The sequence below is a fragment of the Rosa rugosa genome, chromosome 7 (assembly GCF_958449725.1).
Source record: "Rosa rugosa chromosome 7, drRosRugo1.1, whole genome shotgun sequence".
NCBI classification, from domain to species: domain Eukaryota; kingdom Viridiplantae; phylum Streptophyta; class Magnoliopsida; order Rosales; family Rosaceae; genus Rosa; species Rosa rugosa.
Window position 1 is genome coordinate 38849672 of NC_084826.1, and position 8354 is coordinate 38858025.

The following is an 8354-nucleotide window of genomic DNA, read 5'->3' on the forward strand; positions in this document are numbered from 1 at the left end:
CAGAGCCAAGGCCAGCGGCGCCGGAGTCATCTTAACAGGACCCGGGGGACTGAAAGCGGAGTACGCGTTGAAATTCAACTTCAAAGCTTCAAACAATGTGGCGGAGTACGAGGCACTCATCGCCGGTCTGCTCCTCGCCATTGACTCAGGGGCTGACAGCGTCAACATATTCAGCGACTCTCAATTAGTCGTTAACCAGGTCAACGACAGCTTCCAAGCCAAGGACCAGCAGTTAGCGGCATACTTGGGATACGTCAAAACATTGCTAAAAAAGTTCGACTTTCACACCATCACACAAATCCCCAGGGAAAAGAACGCCAAGGCTAATTCACTGGCGAGACTGGCGACCGCCCAGCCACATCAAAGTCCAGCGGACACAAAGGTGGAACGCCTTGACAAGCCAAGCATCACAAAGACCCTAGAAGAGATCTTCAACATTGAAATCAACCCCAGTTGGATGGACGAGATCACTGCATACAAGCGCAGCGGCACATTACCAGAGGATAAGGTCAAGGCACGCCAAATTCAGCGGAGAGCAACCCGCTACAATATACAGAATGGCAAGCTTTACCGCCAGGGGTTCACTCACCCCAACCTCCGCTGTTTAACCCCGGAGGAAGGAAGGGTCGTGTTGGCAGGAATCCACGGCGGGGAGTGCGGAAACCACTCGGGCGCCAGATCCCTGGCCAATCGCACAATGCGACAGGGCTACTTTTGGCCTACGCTTGGTGAGGACGCCCGGCAGGTATCAAGATCTTGCCACAAATGCCAGCAGTTCACCGATCTCCCACATGCGCCGGCGGAACCGCTTTCAATCATCATCGGTCCATGGGTCCACTCTACATGGGGCCTCGATTTGATGGGAAAATTCCCAACCGCCAAAGGACAGTTCAAGTACATCATTGTTGCTATCGACTACAACAGCAAGTGGATAGAGGCAGAGCCACTGACGGCCATCACTACCGCCAAAGTCATTCACTTCCTCTGGAAAAACATTTACTGCCGCTATGGTGTCCCACACACAATCATTACAGACAACGGCACACAGTTCAACAATGAGGAGCTCATCTCATTCACCGCCAATCTGGGCACCAAGATGAGCTTCGCATCTGTCGCCCACCCCCAAACCAACGGCCAGGTCGAAGCGGCAAACAAGATAATCAAGAAGCTGCTAAAGAAGAAACTCGACACTGCCAAGGGCTTGTGGGCGGAAAAGCTTCCAGAAGTCCTATGGGCTATCAGGACGACTCCATCCTCCGCCACTGGTGAAACCCCTTTTTGTATGACGTTTGGAACTGAGGCCGTTCTACCTATCGAGGTAACTCAACCCACCGCTCGGGTCGAGTGCTACCTCCCAGAGACCAACGACGATGGCATCCACCTGGACTTGGACCTCCTAGAGGAAAAACGACACAAGGCCCATTTGCAAAACCTGCAAAACAAGCAACGAGTATCGCGTTTCTACAACGCCAGAGTCAAGGCCCGGAACCTCCTGCTGGGGGACTGGGTAATGAAGGAAGTCATTCCAGCACCAACAAAACTCCGCCCAACTTGGGAAGGTCCATACAAAATAGTAGAAGTTGTTAGCCCAGGCACCTTCTACTTAATGGACAAGGACGGCGTCACTACGACCCACCCTTGGAATACCGAACACCTTCGATATTACTACAAATAGTCATGTCGCTACCCAGGAGCATCTTGACTTAGCTAAATTTTTGTTCAATATTTAGCTAAGGGAAGCTACCCAACGGGTACATCCCCACTTTTGTTAAACACTGACCAGTCAGTTATCAATGAAACGAGGAATTATTCAAACCATTGTTACCAAGTCTAGCACTGAGGGCAGCTGGCAACGCCAGCAATCGTCAGCGGACCACGTCCGCTACGTTGTGCACTTGGACCAATCTTAATTCCTTTAATATTTCATTGATTGCAAAAGAAAATCCCAAGTCAAAACTCTAGCGGTATAGACATGTCATCACACAACGTCAAAAAGTCCATACTTCATATATTCAGGGCTGGGACTCCCCACCCAAAAATGTTCCTTACATTCAAAAAAAAAAAAAAAAAAAGTACATATATTTTCAGCCTCAGCGGCTGCACAATCAAAACAGGGCACGTCCGGCATCTCAGGGGTTGGCCCCGGCGTCGCCTACTTCAGACTGCGGCGGCTGTACGCAGCTTGTTTGGTCAGTCCCTCGAGCGGTGGGACTTGGCGTCTCTATGGTCCCATCCGCCGGAGTATGATACCCACTGCCTGAGCTACCACCTCCTGCTGGGGGACTGGGTACTGGCGGGGGTTTCTTCGTCGGCGCTACATTTTTTGCTTGCGGCGCCTTGGGCAGGGACGCCTTGGCCCAGTCAATGGCACCCTTCGCTTGCAGCATCTCGACATTCGCCAGGGCGCCGGCCTTCGCCGCTTCATTCATCGCGTTTTTGTATTCCGCCGACTGCTTGAAATTCTCCACAGCGGCGGCGGCGGCTCGGCTTCCATCGTCCCTCAGCCGGGTCACCTCACCCTCCAGTCTCTTCACTTCCCCTTGCCTGGCGGCAGACTCCCGCTGCAGGATATCAATTTTCTTCTCCTTAGCGGCCACACGCTCTCGCAGCAAGGCCATGTCTTGCTCCAGCTTTGAGACATGATCATTTCGTTCTATGTCCCGCTGGATGGCCACGTCTAGCTTGCCTCGAGCATCCGCAGCATCACAGTCCGCTTTCATCAGGCGTCGCTCCACATCCGCCAGCCTGTCCTTGGCCTCCGCCAGCTCCCTCTCAAGCCTCTTGACCTCCTCCCGGAGCTGTCCCTCAATTCGGGGTTGCTTGGAGGCCGCCAAGAACATTTCGTTCAGCCCAACCGCCAGGTGCCCAAAGGCTGAGCTAAAGGGCGACTGCTCGATCGCCGTTGGCCGCGTCATCCCTGCCAGACCGCCGAACCCCAACCGCTCGCACAGGTGATAGAGAAACTCCCGCTCGCTGTCGGTCATGAACTCGGTGAAGGCGGCGAAAGAGTCCAGTTCGCTCACGGGCATCTCTCTCTCGGCCGTCACAGGGGCCTTCGACGGGTCTTGTCGACCCTTCTTCTGCATGTGGACCCCGAGGGTCTCGTCATCATCCTCCTCCCCGGCCGAGTCACACTGGCGCCGCTTCCGCTGGATCCCCCGTGTATCTCCAGTGGGCGCAGCCTTGGACCCCTTCGGCGGTTGTCTCCCCACCTCTGTAGCGGCAGCCCCCACTGGCGCCACTACTTTTTCTCTCTGTGGCCCACGTCGAGTGGCAACCACTCTCTCCTTCTGCGGCACGGTAGAGGACCCCTTTTTTCCCCCGCCCGCATTCCCATCCGCTTGCACGCTGGGCAGACCGTCGGCCCCTAGGTGGGAGTGGTGCGGCATGGGCAGCACCACCGGAACCTCGGATGCACTCACCTCCAGAGTCTCCGGGTCCACAACTGTCCTTTGGGCCGCCTCCCCTGACGCATACATCGCCTCCAAGAAGTTGTCGATCTCCGCACGATCCATGGCTTTGTCAAAGGCGTCGCGGCTCGCTTTGTTGCCTGGCGGAGTGTCTGAGAACATGCATACACCCGTCAGCTTTAACCAAGTTATCAAGAGATACAATGTGGCAGAGATCTCTTACCAATAGCGCGCGTTAGCCGTTGGTCGACCAACAACTCCCAGCCGGTAAGGAGACGGAAGTCCAGCAAATTGCGATTCTTCCAACAGCCTTTGATACGCGCAATACGACACTCTTCCTCACATGTCAGGTTATAACGCAGTCCCGCTACAAAACAAGAAACAAGGCGTCAGTACAACAGTTGAAATACATACGGTAAACCGCCAACTATGTTCAGCGGAGATCGACGAACAACCTCTGATTGGCTGAAACTCCGACTTAATCCTAAACGTCGGTTCCCCCTCGTTCAACTCTGATTGGTACTCCCACCCTGTCATTGCCACGCAAAACGTCCCCCGCCAGTAGGACATCGAATCCCTCAAATTCTCTATCAGCTTGGGCGCTCCCTGCCGGCGGCTCAAATTTACTTGCCCTCTGCACCCTTGGCGATTAACGTACACCAGTTCGTAGAAGTGCAAAACCTCCGCCACAGTCGGCCCCTCGCACCCGGATAGCCGCCACAAGGAGTTCATCGCCAGCATCAACCGCCACATGTTGGGACAAATTTGCCCAAAGGCGACGCCGAACTCGCACACCAAGATCTGAAGGTTGGGTACGAGCGGCAATGTCACTCCCTGGCGGAATATTGCCTCGTGAACAGCAGCGAACCCTGCTGGAAGAATTGAGGCCTTCTCGTCCGCCGTCGGTTGACGAAGTTTCACCACTCCCGGCAGCCGGTATATCCGCTTCATCCGGTTGACAGCGGCGGCAGTCATCCGCCCTCCCGCCTCGTCAACGGGGGTCCCATCCTGGAGAACCCACGCCGACTCTGTTTCCTCCCCCGTCACGTTTCCCCCGTCAGCGGAACCACTGGTGGCACTGTTACTCGCTAGCCGCTCCTCATCCCTATCCCGCGCAGCAGCATTCTCACCCGCCCTAGAACTCTCCGGACGCGACGTACGGCCCATGACAACTTCCCAGGGTATGGTTTGTAGCGGCTCGATGTCTAGCGGCTCGGGCAGTGAGGTTCCTGCACGGGCAGACGGACGCAACGAGTCAATAAAAACCCTATCCGCCGCACTGATTGACACGTCAGACCCGGAGTCCTCACTGCTCGAGATCTCTATGACGTTGGCCATCCCAAAACCCTAAAACCCAAATCAGTTAGCCCACAGAAGGACCTAACCTATCCCTATATCAGGCATAGCACAGAAACACCACGAACAGCTACCCAAAAAAAACCAAAATATGAACAAACCCCCTCAACCCAGATTCAACCATCTAGCAAAACCCTAACTGACAACTCTCTGTCAAACACCATAACCTACCCCCAAATCTCATCTTACACCCCCGACGAACATCAACAAACCCAGTTCACACACCAATCCCAGAAACAAGCACCAAACCCATAAATCGACAAAAACACGAAACCGACAAAAAGGATTACCAGAGCACTAACCTCAGTCGTGAACTCTCCGGCGCACTGATGCTCGCTATGCCTCGACGACGGACGTTTTCGTCTCTCCAACCACGAGAACTCCACCAGCGCGCGGCACTCTCTCTGCAGTCTGGGATGGGCAGAGCTTGAAGACGACTCAGGTTCGAATGGATTTTGTGATGTCCCTTCTCGATGCGTTCCCCCCTTTTATGTCAACATCAGAAGCTTCTGGGCCGTCCGCTAGAAAACGACATCACACCCCAGCCGTACACGTGTCCCCTGCTCGCATTAACCCTCCGGGTTAACCGAGGCTGTTACGTCCCGAACCTAGAATTAACGGTTTACGCACTATTTGGACGGTAATTGTCGAATACTTTCAATTTTCTTTTCTTTTTATCGATATTTAGTGGCCCTAAAAGTTGACTTTTTGTTCGGGTCAAAATTTGAAGAAATGTTCATCATGAAAGTTGTAGGGGACGTTAAACCGAGCGCGTGCATATGTGGTGCGTAAAAATTGGACTTAGTATGTGAAAGTTATGGCCGAAAATGTAAGAGTTACTGTTCATGGTAATTAATATATAAATGGAAGTTACTGTTGGTAGATTTCCATTTTCGGAAATCTACCTAGCCCCGGTAACTCTTTCTTCTTCTTCCCCCGATTCTTCCTCCCCCTTTCGGCCCGATCCTTCCTCCTCCGAATTCCTCTGTTTCCGGCCACCCCACGACGAAACCCAGACACCCTAGGCTCGCCTCTTCCTTCTGGTCACACCCATGGTGGTATTTCACGGTGTCTCGACCGGAGGAGCTCGGAACTGAACCAAGAAGATCACTGTAGCAGTTTTGGTTTTTCGGCGATTTCCGGCGATACTGGCCATCTCCGGCCACCAAACCGGCGTCGAAGGTTCGGTTTTCATCACTGATCATTTCCCCTATGGCCTTGTATCGTGATTTATTGTGTAGGAGTCGAATTGACGAAATGAAATTCTAGGGTTCTTAGGAATTTCTGGGTTTGTGTTCATCAAATGATTTCGGCCGTTTTTAATTGTTATTTGGATGTGTTGTAGTTGAAGAAATTAATCAGTGGGTTGAGTTGTAGCTATACATGGAATTTGGTAGCCGGTGGTGGAGGTTGGTACCGGCGCGTGGGTGCCACGCGCCGCCACTGTTGGTGGCACGTGAGACTGTGTTTGGCCAGTCTTTAACTTCTGTTGTTGAGCTAAATAGTTAATTATACATTTAGTTTCATAATTGCAGCTTTGGGATAGAATTGGAGATGGAATGAACATGGATTTTGATGTTGTTCAATGGTGGAATTGTTAATTGAATTGCGAGGAATCCATCCATCGGATTTCCTCGATTCGGCCCTAAAGCCCATACATTAAGGGAATAACATTAGTGAAGAAGATTGGGAGGTTTTGGGCAAATATATTTAATGTTGGGGTTTGGTTTTACTTATCGTAATTTAGTTTTCCATCCAGTAATTATGGATTTACGAGCGTTATATTGTACAGGACGTGAGGAGGATTCCCTCGAGGAGGGTTCGGATCGACGACAGGCTTAGCTGTACACTGTGAGTGGACTTTTGTTTTAAATAAGTGATGCATGCATTTATTTTACTAAAGTATTTTCTATTTAATTAACCTATTATTTTCCGAGCATATGAATTGATTTTTGGAATTTGATTACGATTTATCTCGTGGATTTGTTTCCAATGATGATTTTTGTGAAGTATTATGATTTATACCGGTTGTGAGTTTCGGTTATTAAGTTGTTATACTCGGATTCGAATTTATATTTGATGTGGACTTTCGACGAATTGTTTTCGATGTGATTTCCGGATTTATATTATTTATATTATATTTATATTCGTTGATTCGAGACTTTATTTGCAAATTGAATTTTGTTGGAGTAAATCTCCATGTTTATTTATTGATTATCGATTTTGGCATTGGGAATGCCTCATTGACCATCTACTTATTCCTTTAGCGTGTGGGACGCGCTGTTAATTTATACGATTCTACGAGAATTTCTGGGTACGGTTGGGAATCGTACCCGTGTTTTCTTTATTCGTGGGACATGGGGAAGCCTTAAGGATTTATTGGATTTTAATAGTTTTTACCCGCCATACCTGGGTCGTTATATTTTATTGCTAGCTAGCCTATTAGTACTCCTCCCTGCTTACTATGTGTTTGTGGGTGAGTAAGAGCAGAGCATGGGATGCTCCAGAGTGTGGGACACTCCGACCCGAGCCTGGGAGGCTCCCTTCTTTCGTATGGTGAAATTTCTTCCCCATATTTTACCATTACTTGACTAGCGGGGCTAGTCCGATTTCTTTTAACCAGCGGGGCTGGTATGTTTTTCACGAGTTTAAATTTAAAGAAATACGTTTTATTAATGTTGCATGCATCGAGATTTTATAATTTAAATTTGTGGGAAAGTATAAACTTATCTTCCTTTATACTTATTTATTTTGTCCACTCACGCTAACGTTTTTATGTACTTTCCCCCTGGGCCCTTTGGTTTCAATTGCCCAGATCGCAGCGTTGCTGACCGGCTTAGGAGTGGAGGCTAGCACCACCTTTGCCATCTATCCTCAGTAGGTTATTTATTAACCTACTTTATGTATTATATTTCGAGTATGATCTTTAGATTGCTCTGATTACTTAAAAGGGTGGATTTATACATTTGTATAATTATGTGTGTATGAGAGTTGTATAATATTGGAGGAAGTTGAATGACTTGATTTGCTGGGTTGTAATCTATATAAGTAGTTCGATGTTTATACTTGGAAATTGCGGATTGTTGCTTGGTAGCAGGGTGGCTTCAAGCATAGAAATTGTTATACTTGGAGTGTTTTCAGCAGGTTTAGGGTTGTCCATTTTTAGGGGAGGTTCTGTCGAATTTTCCCGAAAAGTGGGCCCCGCAGGTCCATCTCGGAGTTAGGAGGGAAATTCCGGGGTGGGTCCTGACAGAGGCGTCGCCCCGGTTACGAAATCCATCATTACTCGCATTAATGACGAGAAGACGGCCGGACTGAGGAGACGCGTCTCCGCACGCTAACCCTCTAGTTATTTGCCGTGTCACCCTCCGTCAGACAAGGCGTATCACGGAAGCCATCACAAGCACACCCTTCTCCAAGTGACGGTATCCGCTGAGCGAAACCCCGCCAGCGGAACTTCTCACTTGTCCTCTCCAAGTGACTGTATCCGCTGAGCGAAACCCCGCCAGCGGAACTTCTCACTTGTCCTCTCCAAGTGACGGTCTCCGCTGAGCGAAACCCCGCCAGCGGAACTTCTCACTTGTCCTC